The sequence below is a fragment of the Protopterus annectens genome, chromosome 5.part0, assembly GCF_019279795.1.
Source record: "Protopterus annectens isolate FY-2018-M chromosome 5.part0, PAN1.0, whole genome shotgun sequence".
In the NCBI taxonomy this organism is placed as follows: Eukaryota; Metazoa; Chordata; order Ceratodontiformes; family Protopteridae; genus Protopterus; species Protopterus annectens.
Window position 1 is genome coordinate 21038690 of NC_056735.1, and position 17195 is coordinate 21055884.

General features: G+C 42.5%; 1 protein-coding gene across 1 annotated transcript in view; it reads left to right on the forward strand.

The window, feature by feature from the left end:
- The window catches only part of LOC122802455, a 707224-nt gene extending 694507 nt beyond the window's left edge, over nucleotides 1-12717 (forward strand). The window contains exon 8 of the mRNA XM_044072076.1: nucleotides 11738-12717. The gene's annotated coding sequence lies outside the window, so the exon portion shown is untranslated. The remainder of the gene's footprint in view (nucleotides 1-11737) is intronic.
- Nucleotides 12718-17195: the final 4478 nt, after the last annotated feature.

Here is a 17195-nt window from a genome sequence, read left to right on the forward strand (position 1 = left end):
TCAGGTAGCCCCATTGGATGGCCCATGTTCTACAGAGACCTCACCAGAAGCTCCCACTGATGAGGTTCCCAGGAAGATGGGAGGGTGGCCTGATGGTTAAGGTGTTGGCTTAACAAATGCAAGGTGCAGGGTTTGAGTCTCACAAGGGATAATTGGCTAGGCTTAAAATGGCTCACAAGGGCAGTTAACTTAGTACTAATCTAAGAACCTAAAAATCTAAGAACCTAAGAAGCTTTGCAAGAGGAGGCATTTAGACTCCCCACAGGAGTTTGTCACATCAGACACTGACTTTGAGGAGTCAGAAGGGTCCCCACGGTCCCCCTCGGAGGATATCTCCTTTGCTGATATCCTTGAAGTCATGAAACAGAGGGGTGACTGGCAGTCCATCAGCCCTACTGATGATGAGTCGGTTCTTCTGAAGGCATTTTTGTCTCAACCCTCCACCTCCTGGGTGACTCCACCCTTCGATGAACTAATGGAGTTGGTTGCTCGAAGGGCATGGGAGTCTCTTGATACTGTGGAACCTGTCCTACGGAGGCCCAACAAGTTTATTACATCGCCACAAGACAAAATGTTCCTTACCAAGGGAGTGCCAGTTGATGCCATGGTGGTGGCGGCAGCCACCAAGAAAGAGATATCTGAAACCTCTTTTACTGTCCATCCTCCTAATAGAGATTCCAGGATTATGGACAGGTATGGGAAACGCATTTTTAGTTCAGCATCTTTTGCTATGTGATCACTCAACTATTTGACACATTTTACCCTTCTTCTAAAAGATCTCCTAAAAGAGCTTGGAGATGCTGTACAGGGTATTACAGCTGAAGGTGTTCCTGATAAGGTGACATCCCAGCTCAGTACCCTTAATTCCATAGTTAACTCATCCATGCGGCTTATTTCTTATGCAGCCGATGGTTCGAGTCTGGCAGCGGGTTCAGCAATAGCTCTTCAGAGACATTCCTGGATGTGCTTATGCTCCTTTATGGAAGCCTTCAAGGCTTCCTTCGTGAATACCCCATTTGATGGCTCGTCCCTTTTCGGACCTAAAGTCAAGGAGACCCTCTCTAGGTGTGAACAAGATAGAAAGACTCTATCTGCTGTAGGAGTCCGTTTTTCCACCCCTACTAGACCTTACCCCAGAGGGCATAAGGGAGGAAAAATGTGGTTCCAGAAGTCCCAAGGAGCTTTTCAAAACACACGTAGTGAATCCCCCTCCAGGGGCAGAGGAGGGGGTAATAATGGAAGACTGCCACCCGGGTGGCAGAGGGGGTCTGCAAAACCAGGCCTACAGGGATCAGTTCTTTGGCAAGCCCTACCAGCGCTCCTGAAAGGAGGCCTGACTGTCCTACTCTGAAGGCAGTCGGGGGTCGCTTGTCTTTGTATCCAGACGCCTGGCGAGAAATTACAAAAGATTCTCTGGTACAAAGAATTGTTACCAGAGGTTATGTCATTCTGTTCTCAGAACCCCCCCCCCCCTCCCCTTACGAAGGAAAATTCCAGACGTTCCACCCAGTCTCAGGGATCAAACAACCATAGAAATTCAGAGGCTGCAGGAAAGGAGAGTCATTCAGCCAGTCCCAGCAGACCAATTAAAATCCAGAACCTACTCCAGATTTTTTTTATTTCCAAAGTAAACAGGGGACTGGAGGCCCATCTTGGACCTCAGCAGACTCAACACCTTTGTAAAGAAGGAGAAGTTCCGAATGGTCACGCTTCAATTGATTCTTCCGTTTCTAGGAACGGGCGATTGGATGTGCTCTATAGATCTCAAGGATGTGTACTATCACATCAAAATGGCCAGACCATCCTGAGATCACTTGCGTTTCCGGCTGGGAGCCAATCACCATCAGTTCCGTGCACTGCCCTTTGGTCTCACAACAGCCCCCAGAGTGTTTACCAAATACATGGCAGTAGTTACGGCTCACCTGAGGCATCTAGGATTCCAAGTGTTTCCTTATCTGGGCGACTGGCTCCTCAGTACCACCTCCAGGCATCAACTACTTCAATCCAGGGATCACACTCTCAATCTATGCTCCCAGTTAGGAATAACTATAGATTTCGATAAGTCTGCGTTGTCACCATCGCAGCTTATCTCCTTTATCGGAACAAACTTAGAAATCACCACCGCCATGGTAAAATTACCACTGGACAGAATAGTTACTCTTCGACAACAGGTGTCAGACATTCTGACAAGCAAAAAAGTACCAGCCTGTCAAGTGTTGAAACTACTATGTACTATGGCAGCAATGCTCATAGCAGTTCCTCTAGGGTGTATGCACATGAGAATACTTCAATGGTTACTCTTCACCCAGTGGTCTTACCAACAACTTCCGATGTCATTCTTGATAATGATCACAGACTCATCCAGAAAGGATCTTCAGTGGTGGTTGACCAGTCATCATGTAACAGTAGGTCACCCATTTGTTCTTCCTCCGCCATCAACAGCTTCTCTGATAAGGGGGGGGGGCTTTCTCAGGGAAGAACGGCCCAAGGCACCTGGTCAGAGACAGAGTCACAGTTGCACATCAATGTTCTGGAGATGAGAGCAGTACTTTTGGCGTTGCAGTATTTCCACGACTCTCTAGCTCTGGGGATGATTGCGATTCAAACCGACAACATGTCAGTGGTCTGGTATATCAACAAGCAAGGGGGAACCAAGTCTTACCCCTTATGTCGAGAGGCCCTGAGAGTTTGGCAGTGGGCTGTATCCACTGGGCGCTTTCTGATTGCAACGCACATCCCAGGGAAATCCAAAGTGATCGTGGACAAACTGAGCAGAGCCATTCTGATGCCGCACGAGTGGTCCCTCAAAGACAAAGTTGCGGAGATGATTTTCCACAGATGAGGCCGGCATTGCTGTGACCTGTTTGCATCCCCTGTGAATGCCAAATGCAGAAATTATTTTGCCCTGAATCCCCCACCAGGGAAGAACCCAAGGGATTCGCTTGTACACGATTGGCCCCTGAGACTCCTATATGCTTTTCCCCCTGATGCCGAAATTCTTACAAAAAGCCAAAGTCCTGGGAAGGACTGTAATTCTAATAGCCCCATTTTTGCCTCGACAGATTTGGTTCCCCTTCCTTTGACTCTACCAACTAGAGGAACCTTGGATTCTGGACCCAGTTCCAGATCTGCTGACACATTCGTCAGAGGCTCTTCATCCTTCTCTTCATTCTCTCAGATTGACAGCTTGGCTGCTCCAATTCCCAACTTAGCCAGGTCACACAATTTTTCCTCGGAGGTACAGCATATCCTTGTATCCTGTCATAAAGCTTCCACCAGAAAGTTGTACATCAGCAAATAGAAGCGATTTGCTTTCTGGGCTTCGCAAAATAATATTGACCCATACGTCGCCCCAATTGCTAGCATTTTAGAGTTCCTTACTAAGCTTTTTAATGAAGGTGCTGCCCTATGAGTTCAATTGGCTGCAATTTCAAATTTTCACCTCGGATCAGAAGGTTCTAATCTAATGTCTCAGATTTTGTAGAGCCTTCTTAAAAGGTACCATACATCTTAGACCATCAGTTAGACAACCTTTTACTCTCTGGAATCTGAATATTGTGTTATCACGGATTATTTTTCCTCCATTTAAGCCTACATCATCCTGCCAACTAAAATTTCTGTCTTGGAAAACTGTCTTCTTGATAGCCATTACATCAGCACGTAGAGTGTCCGAACTTCAGGCCCTATCTATCAAACCCCCATATTTGTTTTTTCACCCCGACAGAGTGTCGCTGAGGACTAACCCTTCCCTCCTTGCAAAGGTATATTCAGCAGCTAATCTGAACCAAGCTATTGAACTCCCAACTTTCTTCAGTAACCATTGCAACAAGTTGGAGTATATGTATATGTATATGTAACCTGATGTTCACAGGCAATTAAGATTCTGTTTGGACAGAACAAAAGAATTTAGAAAATCAGAACAACTTTTTGTTTCTCATGCTGATACCAAGAAAGGGCTACCAGTATCAAACGTTACTCTTTCCAAATGGCTGACTGATTGCATAAAATTCACATATTCTTCCGTGAATCAACTGTTAGGACATAGCGTGAAAGTGCATTCCACTAGGGCTGTTTCTACTTCTTCGGCTTATATGGCTAGGCTGTCTTTGGACACTATATGTGCAGCTGCCACTTGGTCTAATCCTCATACCTTCATTACGCATTACAAAGTAGATAGGGCCTCCAGGGGCAGGGCTTTCTTTGGTTCCACTGTCCTCAGGAATATACTCCTGAGAGACACCCAGGATGAATGGCGCTTGGGATGCTACCCATGTGTAAGAATGAATGGCGAGATTGAACAACTTCACATAAAGAAGTTATGTACTTACTATAACGTTCCATGTGAGCTGTTCATCTCGCCTTCATTCTTACATTCCCACCCGCCTTCCCCCTCCAGGCTTCTCGAAGAACGAGTAAGAGTTTTTGCGGTCTGGTGGGTCATGTTATAGGGTTTCTTACTCTGGCTGGAGTAATGTTTATGTGTTTATTATGTTATACATGCTGGGATCAGCAAACTAGATCTGAGGTGAGACGGAGAGCATCATGGGATAGGGACTTGGCCTCGAGCTACTCTACTCTGAAAGCGGCCGAATCGTAGCCAAGGGATCGGCTCCAAACCCATGTGTAAGAATGAAAGCGAGATGAACAACTCACATGGAACGTTATGGTAAGTACATAACTTCTTTTTTCTGGCTATGCCCCTTACCTCACTGTGCTGTGAGTGCATGCTCTGTAGGACATGGTGGTGCCGTTTATGCCACAGAGGTTTTTGCTTTGAACAGTGTTATTTTATTAACTGTTCCAGTGTTTTTCATCTTTTTAAGGGAAGCTGCATTATTCACTTTACAGAGGTTACTTCTGGTATTTTGACAAAGACAAGATTAAGCTTATTTAATGACATTAAAGCTGGCTGGTCATCCCAGCAGTCATGTGAGTTTACTAATGCAAGAAGTTGTATACTTTGAACTTTTAACGATTTAGCATGTACATCTGTGAATTAGTGGTGTAATTCAAGCTCACAAGCCTGAAAAATCTGAGTTACCATTATAAGCTGACCCTAAATGCAATCTGACAAAACTATCCAGGAAAAAAAGTGTGTGTGTGTGTGTGTGTGTGTGTGTGTGTGTGTGTGTGTGTGTGTGTGTGTGTGTGTGTGTGTGTGTGTGTAAATATTTATATATATGTATATATAGGTTCATACTAGGCTATCTGCCCTAGGGCATTTATAAGCCTAGCAGAATGTGTTTGGCTTTCGCCACCCATTTTAAATTTATTTTGCTATGCCCTTTTTCGAGGTTAGTATACTGTGCCTCTGTCTAACAGTGACACAGAAGTGATACCCGGGGTAAACCTACGATCTCCCATCCACTCATCAAGATTCCTCTTGAAGAGAGTCAATGAGGGACTCTGCCTAACCTGGACTGGGATTTTATTCCAGAGTGAAGGGAGCCTCTGGGTTATGAATCTGTCCCTCCAGCATGTCCTATTTATTCCAGTGCTGAGGTTCAAGTCTCTCGAGCACATAGCTCGATGGGATTTGGACTTTCTGAGGTGCAGCATGTCCATTAATTCCGGGTTGGACATGGCTTTATACGTCAGGCACAGATCACCTCTGAACAGGCGGTATGCCACTGAGTAGAGCTGGAGTTTCTTTAACCGGGCAGCATATGGCATCTGTTTGAGCCCTTTGATCCTCTTGGTGAGGTACTTTTGGGGTCTTTCCAGTTGCTGCAGGTGTCTGGTAAGGTACATCCCAAAAGGGGCATTGTACTCAATTATGGGCCTGATGAGGGATGAGTAAAGAGGCACGATGACCTCCCCTGATCTAGATGTGAATCCCTTCATGATTAGGTGGACTATATAAAATGTTTTTCTAACCACTTTGGCCATGTGGTTGTCAAATGAGAGATTGCTATCAACTTGGATCCCCAGGTCCCTAATTACTTATTCTGTACTTAATGGATTACCACCTATGTGGTAATTTGTGGGCACTTTGTTTTTGCCAAAGGGGATGACTATACACTTTTTGGCATTTAGCTTGAGGCCATGGCTCTGGCACCAGTTGTCTGTTTCTATGAGGCCCTTTTGGAGGATGCTTGTGTCGGCTGGAGAGTCAGTTATGGCGCCCAGTTTGCAGTCATCTGCGAACTTGGTCATCCACAGTCCTTCCGTGTTGGCCTGTACCTCCGAGAAATATATACTGAACAAGAGAGGTCCCAGGACTGAGCCTTGTGGGACACCACTTCTAACTGGTTTGGAGTCTGACATGGCTCCAGCAATTCTAACAATGTGGGTTCTGTCCTTGAGCCAGTTTGCAATCCATCTAGTGACATAGGGGTTTATATTTAAGCTGGTGAGCTTATCTATAATGCCCGAGTGGGGTATTGTATCGAAGGCTTTTGCGAGGTCCAGGTAGGCTGTGTGGACCACCTTCCCCTCGTCAATGGCCTTGGTGACTGTTTCAAAGAAATCAACCAGGTTTAAGAGGCAGGATCTCCCTTAACAAAGCCGAACTGGGTAGGATCCAGTGTCTGTAGGTCCCCAATATCTTTATTTATGAGGTCCATGATGATCCTTTCCATAGCTTTGCAGACCAAGCTAGTCAGGCTTATGGGGCGATAGTTTCCAGGATCCGTTGAGACACCACCTTTATGGAGAGGGACCACTGTTGCTGTACGCCACTCTTTGGGCACATATCCTGTAGTAAGGCTGAGATTGAACAGTAGTTTTATGTTTGGGTTTAGCTCTTCTTGGAGTTCATGTAGGACACAGCCCGGGACACCATCTGGTCCCATTGATGCTGTGTTTTTTTGCTTTGGAGAGGGCGGCTCTTACCTGAGCATCTGAGATGTCAGGGGGGCAGCACTCTGCTGGGATAGATATTTGCCCTTTTGGTGGGGGGGGGGGTTTGCGCTGAACCTGTCAGCTAGGATGTTGGCAATGTCTGTGGGTTCGGTGTATTTTTTGTCATTTTGGACTAATTCTGAGCATATCTGGGAATTACCACCCAGGTTCCTAACATAACTAAAGAAAGCCTTGTGATTATCCTTAATGTCCTGTGCAATTTTTCTCTCGAAGCTGGCCTTAGACAATTTTATGAGTGCCCGTAGTTTTTTGCTAATACTGATCAGTGATGCCTTCCCTTTTTGGGATTTTGCTCTATCATTTAGTAGCTTTTTCCTTCTATTGTATAGTTTGTTTATGGCTGGGGTCCACCAGACAGGACGTCTGCCTTTGGAGGATTGGGTCTTGGTTTTATTTGGGATCGCATGATCCATGCATTCCTGAAGGTGTTCATAGAATGCGTTTATAAAGGATTCTGCGGTCTGGGCCATATTTTCCACAGGCCCGGGGACTTTGAAGGATTCCACCTCGGTTTTGAGGAGTGTGAAATTTGCTTTAGAGAAGTTTTTCACTTTGGTTTTCTGGGCAGGGGGTGGGGTCGGGATGTGAATATCCAGTGAGATTAGTTTATGGTCTGATCTTAACAGTGAGGGATACACTTCTGGTCTGGAGCATAGAGTCCCCATGTTGGTGATGATCAGGTCCAATGTTTTCCCCTCTTGTGGGAGTGGTAACAAGTTGTTCCACAGCATTTGAGTTTATAAATTCTAGGAACCTTTGGGCTAGGGTGTTGGAGCTAGAGTAATGCTCCCAGTCTATGTTTGGGTAGTTGAAGTCGCCCAATATAATGGTGTTTGGAGAGACCTTCATATTTTCCAGTGTTCTCAGGAAGGCCGAGTGGGGTTCCTGGGTTTGGGAGGGTGGTCTGTAGCAGGCTATAAACTGGAAGGCAGTTTTACCCACTGTTAGTTGCACATGGATAGTCTCTGATGCTTCATGTTTTGCCACCAACCTGGAGGTGTGGGTATCTTTGATGAATATCAATACTCCCCTCCTTTTGTGGTTCGGTCCAAGTTTTGGGGACGAAAAGCATGGTATGAGGTATAACCTGGTAGTGCTGGGGTGCTCTCGTGAGCCCTGAACCAGGTTTCTGTTACTGCACAGATATCGATGTTCTCCATGCTAAGGAGAGTTTCGAGTGCGTGCATCTTGAGGTTTAGACTTCTGGCGTTGAGTAGCATTACTCTTAGTTTCTTATCCCTTGTGATACCTATGGAGGTGGGTTTGTCTTTTGAGCCTTGCCTAAAAAAGGCACTATGGGGGTAGCAAGAGCCTTTGCCAATATCCGAAAGCCCAGGGGTGACAGGTGCAAGCCGTCCCTAGCGAAGCATCGTGGCTTGTCGAGCATATCATCTCAAGCTGACAGGCATTGGATCCCCTTTGAATGACACCAATACTTAAGCCAATTGTTGAAATTGATCATCTTGTTTTCATATTGTGGCATCATTCTTGGTGAGGGTAAGATGCTACTCAAGGTCAGGGTCATACCGGCCTGGGCTACATGCTCAGAGAGCTCTTCTATGTCTCTTTTCATGTAGTCCAGGGAGGTACGTCTCAGGTCATTCACACCAGCATGGACAATGACCGAGTCATATTTGTACTTGCCTTGGAGTGACAGGCTGCTCACCGTGACCCTCTCCTTTTTCAGCCTGGTGAGCGGGACCGTCAGTGTGCCTGACGATAGAGTAACCTATTAAAAGTGTATCAGGTGTGTTGTTTAGTCTTAAGGGCTGTGACTGTTCGGCACACTGGCTTCGTGAGATATGTGTTGCACGTGTTTTGTTTAGGGGTAGCAGTTGCTTGGGTGTCTGCTTTGGAAGTCTCTGCTGCTTAGGCAGATCTCTATTTAGCGCCTCCGAGTATGTTTTTGTGTGATTATGTGTTTGGTTTGCTGTCGTGGTAGGTCTATGTGAGACTGGAATTGTAGTGAGTGTGGTTTCCTTCTCCTCCTGACTGGTTATGCCAGTACTGAGTTGAGAGAGCTTAGCCTCCAGTTTGGCTATATGGTTGCATCTCTCACATGTGTTGGAATTTGCTGGGAGGAGGAGAGGGTTGTCTGTGTACATGAGGCAGTTGTAACATTGCATCAAGATTCCCAGATTCACCAGCTGGACCGGAGAGGAGATTGACAACTGACCTTTGGACATGCTGGAATAATATTGGGAATTCCTTTATAATTGAAAACAAGGGCCAGTGGGGAGAGAGGGTGTAGTGCTTTTAATTTTTAGTGCTGACTTATATAATTGCTTTAGTGAGCAAGTGCCAGGTAACTTAAGTGCAATGTGTTACAGGTAACTTAAATGCAAAAACAACAAACAGTAACTTTCTTTCAAGTGAAACAAGGAAATAAGTACAGTAAGCAATGCAGATATCACTAGTGATCCACAGAAGCGCTGAGAAGCTGCGTATTAGGTGGAATTAGCATTCCAGGGAAATAACAAGCAAACAAACAACAAGCATATAAACAAAGCTAGATTCAGCAGGCCTGGATCTAGTCTATGCTACAGCAAACAAGGTGTACCAATTTCAGTAAGATACAGTTCAAATATTCAGGCACTATAAACCTTTAACCAGAAATTCCCAGCTCAGAAGGGCAGAGTCCAGCCTCTTCTCCCACAAGAGTGCAGACCATGAACCTTCTTAATGTAAAATAACTGGCCTGAAGCCCAAGTGCTTAAACCAGAACTAATACACTTTAAGAATAACAGACACTGGGCTCTCAATCAGCAGTTCCCAACTTAGAAGGATGAAAGCTACCTGTCCTGCCACCACAGTGCAGGCCACAAACCTTCCTAATGTAAAACAACTGGTCTGAAGCCCAAGTGCTTAATCCAAAAGACTTAGAATGATAGCTACACTTTAATCAAGTTACTACCAAGCAGTAAAAAATACAATTGAATACTTTAGAGAATGCCTGGATTAGTGCTCAAGTTACACAAACAAAGCTAGATCCAGCAGGCCCGAATCCAGTCTATGCCACAGCAAACAAGGCGCACCACCTTCAGTAAGAAGCAGTTCAGATATGCATGCACTATAAGCCTTTAACCAGAAATTCCCAGCTCAGTGTGTGTGTGTGTGTGTGTGTGTGTGTGTGTGTGTGTGTGTGTGTGTGTGTGTGTGTATATATCTATATATATATATATATATATATATATATATATATATAGAAAGCTCCTATTCAAAAGCTCGACTCATCAGAAAGTCAAACCGTCATATGGTTGAGACTATATAATCGACTGTCCAAAATGCTAAAGCTTTTGAGAGGGGATCTGGGAATTTACCACTTTCCCCACTGTAGTGCAGTTTTGGAGTTGGTATATATATATATATATATATATATATATATATATATATATATATATATATATATATATGGTTCCCTATCAGAAGCCTGAAAATCAAAATCCTGAAAACTATAGACTGAAAGTTCAAAATCCTGAAAGACCAAAATCCTGAAACTCAAAATCCTGAAAACACAAAATGGACATACTGACGTCATTGTGGCTTTGCTATTGTTAGCCCTGTGGTGTTGGGTCATGCGTTGGGTTCAGGTAAGTGTGCGGTTGGTTTTATGTTAGGGTTAGGGGCAGTTTAAGTGAGTTAGGTTTAGGGCGCAGGTTAGGCATGTATGCAATAATGACAAATATTGGGGTTAGGGGCGGTTTAAGTGAGTTAGGGTTAGGGCACGGGTCAGGTGAGTGTGCGATAGTGACGGACCTTAGGGTTAGGGTCAGGGTCAGTTGGTAGATATTAGTGTCTTTATAGTGACATATTAGCATTATTTGTGTTTTCAGGATTTTGAGTTTCAGGATTTTGGTCTTTCAGGATTTTGAACTTTCAGTCTATAGTTTTCAGGATTTTGATTTTCAGGCTTATAGTGTTTCAGGCTTCTGATAGGGAACCATATATATATATATATATATATATATATATATATATATATATATATATATATATATATATATATATATATATATATAAAATATGCAGGAACCCTGCAAAATCTTAGATTTTTTGTTCTTTTAAAAATGTTGACTTTTGGAATAGTCAAGCTTCTGAATGGGATCCACATATGTATGTATACATATACATAAAGGTTTACTATCAAAATGTCACCGTGCAATTGCACGACTATGAAGTATTCGAACAACATATGTTCGAACACTTCATATTTCGGCAGGTTATGTGAGCGAACGTTATCATTGCGAATGGACTGTGCATTCGCAATTATAGCGTTCGCTCATGTAAGGGGATCATGGTACAGTGCGGTTAGGGAAATACATCCCTTTCCTCACTGTAGTGCGATCTCGAAGTTAAGTTGGGGGGGGTGTGGGGATGCAGGCCCCCACAGGGTGGTGCAGGGGTGCTTGCCCCCCTGCATAGATGTGAATTTAGGCTAGTTAGGTAGGGAGTTAAGGGAAGGGTGGGAGTGCTGTTCATTGTCGAAAATGTCGCGTGTGACATTTTCGACAATTAACAGCTGTTTTCGACATTAGGGACATACGGAAATGTTCATTTCCGATGTTAAAATTCGAACATTCATACACTTTTTTTTTTTTTAATTTTCGATTTTTTTATATTAAACCATACATAAACATATACATATATTAATCCTCAGCTTTGCCCTGATATCCTCTTAAGAAAATATACCAACGTGGAGGTTGTAGCATTTGATTACCAAGACTGCATTTTTGTTCTCTGGTTTCAGGAATTATAGATTAATGCATTATCCCACTGTGACTCTGTGCAGTTTTTTTTTCTGTAACTCTGTGCACAGTTTTCATATGTATCTATTAAATGATTAAACATTTAATGTCCTCTTGTTCTATTGCAGGGTAATGACAACAGTGCACATTCTTACCCAAATGGGATTCTACAGTCCATTCTTGACTGGAACAGTCCAAGCTGCCACTCCAGCCTCTATGATCTAGCAGAAGTACAGGAGGAAACGGAGTATGAAAGCCAAAACAAAAAGACACATTTAATTAAATGAGACATATTATATAAAGATGGAGACAAAAATGTTTTTTTTTTGGTTAAGTATTAAGTTATCTATATGACATATATGTGTTCTTTATAAATAATCAGTAATTGTTTCTGCCATTATTTCTAGCACTATCACTGTGTAAAGTACCAATAAAATCACCCTACACCATGTGAAAGAACTGTACAAATACTGTACAGTATATGTAGATACTCTGTGTCCGTACTGTAAATACTTTCTTTGTATTCCTACCAGAATTGTGTAACATATTTGTGTGTATTCTTGTCTTCCTGGTTGTAAATATTGCTTTCTTGTCTTCCTGTTTGACAGTATTGTACTCAAGCTCTTTCTGTCCACCAGCATCATGACAATCAAGCTACAGAGAATCCTACTTCTCCTTACTACCTTATATAACATTCCTGATTTTTACTTTCTGACCACCATTTACTTTTCCCCTTAAAGCAAATAATCACTACGATCTAGGTAGTGCAGACTTGAACCCCATTACACTGCAGCTTCCACCCTACTGAAAAAAACACCTTTCTCAAAGTACCATCAGCTAGCTGGGACTTCCCTTTACATATCTGTTACAGGTCCTTACTTTGCCACTTTTAAAACATTATTGACTAGTGCAATGACTTCAGCAAACTATCACACTACAGGTTCTATCCTTCTCACCCATCTTAAAAAGCTATACAGTTCCATGCAGTGTAAATATCCAGTAAACATGTTGAATACGCTGTCATATATATATTTTTTCAAGTTCAGCAAAACAACATAGTTATTTTTAGCACCTTGGCTAATGCTTTCCAGGAGATGTAACATCAAAATAAACAATTAAAAAAACTTGTTGAAATGTTATTTTATTTTTCTTTTAATGTTATAAATCTAATGGCTGCAGGTTTGAATTAGAGTTCCACAACATATTTATTATCAGAAAGCCCACATATTTTTAAATTAGACACTATTAGCTGGTGAGGTTGATAAGTGAATTTGTGGATATGAAAGTAGGAGCAGATAGTGGAGAAAATCTATGAGGTGGTGAGTCAGATGGTGTAATGGTCATGTCCGCTTGTAATCAAAGACATCAGCAATTATTTTCATCACTTTCACCTAATAATACAAGAACTTTGCCAGATAATGTGCAGGAACAGTTACAAAGTTGGAGAGCATTGGAGTATTTCCCCTGTGGTTCATGTCTTATTTCTCATACACTGGTTGTGACAGTAGTACAACAGTTTACTTGTAGTGCCATTGGAGTGATCTGTGCTTTGCAATGTCCCTGTGGTGTGGTTTGTATAGAACAGACTAGCAGGAAATTTAAAATCAGACTTCTGGAACTTGTGTGGTATTAGACATTATAAAGAGACGGTTTCTGTTTCTCTGCATTTTTCTACACAGCATAATAGTGATCCTAAGATATTAAAATAAGACACCCTTGTCTGCTTTGTGCAATTTCACTGACTAGCACATTGGCTTTACAGCCTTTTAATGAGTTAGGACAATAATTCCTGTCATTCTTTACATACAGATCACTTAAAGGAACATAACAGATTAACAACCACTTGCAGAAATACCTTCCAGCTAGCTGATTTCCATATTTAGTCCATGTAAACAGTAAATTGCATACTTCAGTAAAAATAACTCCATGTAAGATGTTTTTATTATATATTAGATACTGTATACCTTAATTCTGTCACTTCATGTCGCCACTCTATAAAATGCCCAGCCACTGGGTTTGCTGTTCTTTGGTTCCTTATGTGCTCCAATGTTCTGTTTTAACCACTGGTTTGGTTTTGCAGTTTATTCAGTATTATACAGTTTATTGCATGGACATTTCAGCAGTTATATAAAACCTTCAGATTTACATGCTAGTTGTTGTTTAATATGAAAGATAGATCCATTTAAAATGTATTTATGCCCTTCTTGCATATATTGGCAAGCATCACATTTTCCACATTACTATTATAACTTTCCCTGTGTATATCGGTTTGTGTATTAAAATCCCTGTGCCCTATCCTGTCTGATATACTTGTACCTTTTCTGTCCACAGAACTTGGTAAGGCTGAAAAATATTTTAATACAACACTCATCAATTTCCGTCATGGAACCAAGTGTGAAAACACGAAAGGGTGCATTCTCACAGATCTCACCACTGCTCTCCACATCCCCCTTAACAGTCTTTCTAGGTCCAAAAACATACCCACTAACATTCTTTTGGGGTTTGCCACATTTTCTATACTGCATTCCTAAGCTGTTGAGCTGTGTACCCCCTGAAATTTAATCTTTTAAGTACAAACTTCACTTCTTCCACAAAATTGTTACAAAGACATGTGTCTGGAGCATTTCTCCCCGGGCCACCGCTGAAAATTGGCATTGTTCTAAGTTGGACTTTCCCGATAAACAAATGTTAAAAAATAAAATAAAGATGCACTGCCTTTCTGCCCTCACTAACAGACTGTATGGCAACATTTGTGGATGATCACTTTCCACTTCCAAGAAAAAAAATTGTACTTGTTACTTTCCTACATATTTTAGAGCAAATTTCATCCATATTATTAATATAAAAGGTTATATCCAAAAATGATTAACTTCTTTGTCCCACACCGATGTAAATTCTAAACCATGCACATTATTCTGCATGTTTTCTAAAAACAATTTCATATTACGCTCATTTTGTATTTTTATTATAAACTGACCATCTCAAAAAACTCCCGCTTTACTCTGTAGCATATCTCCTACTCCGAGGAGATCTTTGCCTAACATATAAAGTTATGTTAAACCCAGAGCTGTTGGACATGCTGCACCTAAAGAAATCCCAATCCCTCCGAGCTACATGCTCTAGGGACCTAAACCTTGTCACCACAATAAACAGGACATGCTGGAGGGATAGATTCCTATCCCAGGGACTTCCCATACTCTGGAACAAGCTACCCATCTATGTCAAGCAAAGTTCCTCATTAGCACTCTTCAAGAAAAATCTTGATGAGTGGATGGGAAATAGGAAATACACCCCAGGGATCACTTCTGTGGCTCTGCTCGACAGGGGCACAAGAAATTAACTTTCTTGGGTGGCGTAAGCCAGGGAACCTTGTTGGTTAGGCTTACTTAGGCCCTTGGGCCGATAGCCTAGTACCTACCTATGAACCTATAATATTAGGTCATCAGTAAACTTGTAATATACAAATATTTCAAAGCCTTCACTGTATGGGTAGATATATTCCATTTTAAATCTGCCCATAAACAAATGAGAATACATTGGGACAAAACCAGTCCCCGTAGCTGTTCCTTATGTTTGCAAATAGAAATAATTTTTATTTCTAAAATTATGTGTGAGGGCATGTTGTGGTAATCCACAAACATAATTGTTTTGTGGTAAGTCACCCATCATTATATGTACTGCCTCCAGTCCATAATAGTGCTTTGTACTTCCATGCGGGTTTTATCTGTTGTTGTCTTTTTCATCCATTTATCAAACTTTGGGTTTCGGATCTGGCTTTGACCACTTCTCAGACTTTGTATCCATAGCTCAAGCTCCTCTCCTTATTCCATAGTCCTCCTCTACCCTCAGATAACCTCAAATCTCGTTTGCTGCTATAGCGATCAGACATGGTAGACGTAACTCAGGTTTTTACAGATAAGTACTTTTGGTTTTCACTTGGTTTTTACTCATTCTAGGTTTTTTTTAACCCTTTTCCCATTTCTCCTTACCATACCCAGTTATTAAAAAAATATAATATATAATAAAAAGTTTTATATCCTTAATTTTGTATACTGTAGGGTTGCCCTTCTTTGTCTCCAGGCGTTGTGCCCTTTCCGCTTCTTCTTTTCTACAAGCTTTTCTAGTAGTCTTCTCTACCACTGTGGTAGCTCCTTTTCCAGTCGTTGGAATATTGTATTTAGCATTGCTGGTAATGTTTGCCTAACTTGATTTTCTCTGCTGTGTATTTCTACATATTATTCTTTGTTATTTTAAGATTGGTTGTTGTCATTTAGGATGTCTGACAAACCTACTGGCTTTTTGTGGGCACAAGATACCTAACTCGGATGCCCACTTCTAGTGAGTGTATACTGTCTTGAGGCTGCACATCTAGAGGTGGAGTATGATATCTGTTCCGGCTTCAACCACATAGCCTTGGTTGAGCACAAGAACAAATTAGTTCTTAAGGGTCTGTTGTCTTCTTCCTTGTATGCAGTATCTGGAACTTCCTCCTCCACTCACAAACTACTGGAGAAACCTCAAAGCAAGAAGAAAGAGAAGTCCAAAGATAAGCCAAAGGAGCCGAGGAAATGTTCCCCTGACCACTCTCCTTACTTGGCTCCAGCTTCGGCTCCCCCAGCCAAAATTTCCAGGACCTCGGATCCGCCCACTCCTTCTGATCTGAAAACGTTGGCTCTTAAGTCACCTACCCATAGGCAACCTCAGTTCTCTCTGGAGCCGATCTCATCCAGGCTACACTCTCCATTTTGCAAAAGATTCTATGTAGAGTGTCAAAACCTCCATCTACCTCCTCGATCTTCATGTCTACCAATAGCCTGTCTGAAGCAAATGTGGACAGGATGATGAGAACATTTCTCAGGGCTCAAATTCATTCAGGAGTACTCCCATCTTCATCTCCCATTGACCCAGTGAACGGACCATCCCAAACACCCTTGATAACGCCTACTCTGATCCATCTCTCAGATTCGGAGGTACCAGATCTGAGAATCCCGGGATTGTTCGTGTCAAATCCGAAGACTTGGCCTGTTTTAGCTCTGATGCCTCATCTGATCCATTCGGCTGACTTTGTCAGAGCTAGAGGGATTTGGGAGCTATAGATTCAGTGCCAGATCCAGGAGTAGAGGTTCGAGTTTGAGGCTTTCAGAGCTGTCCTTTTCCCTTGGGACTTTGGCACTAAATAGCTGAGCTCTAACTTCTGCATCGAGGCTGGGTCACGGGGAAGTCTTTGATTTCTCCAGGCAGGCAGCATTAACTTCTACTGGAGTAGTCCTGGGTTCACTATTGGCTTCTGCTTTCAAGGCAGTGTAGAGATATCTCCACATGAGTGAAGACATTCATGCCCCCCTCAGGTCCCCCATCCACAATTGTCTGCCCTGGATCCTGAGTCTTCTCATTCTGTCCCATCAGGGCAGGTGTTCCATTTTAGCCTTGAGACAGTCCTTTTACAGAACTTCCCATACACTTCTTGGTCCTCCTCAGAACACCCCACAGGAAAGTTCCCTGTAAGCATAAGTACAAGATGAGGGAATTGATTCCACAAAGAAGTCTAACAGAAGACACTCACTTTGATGAAGGGGAGGGGTCCTC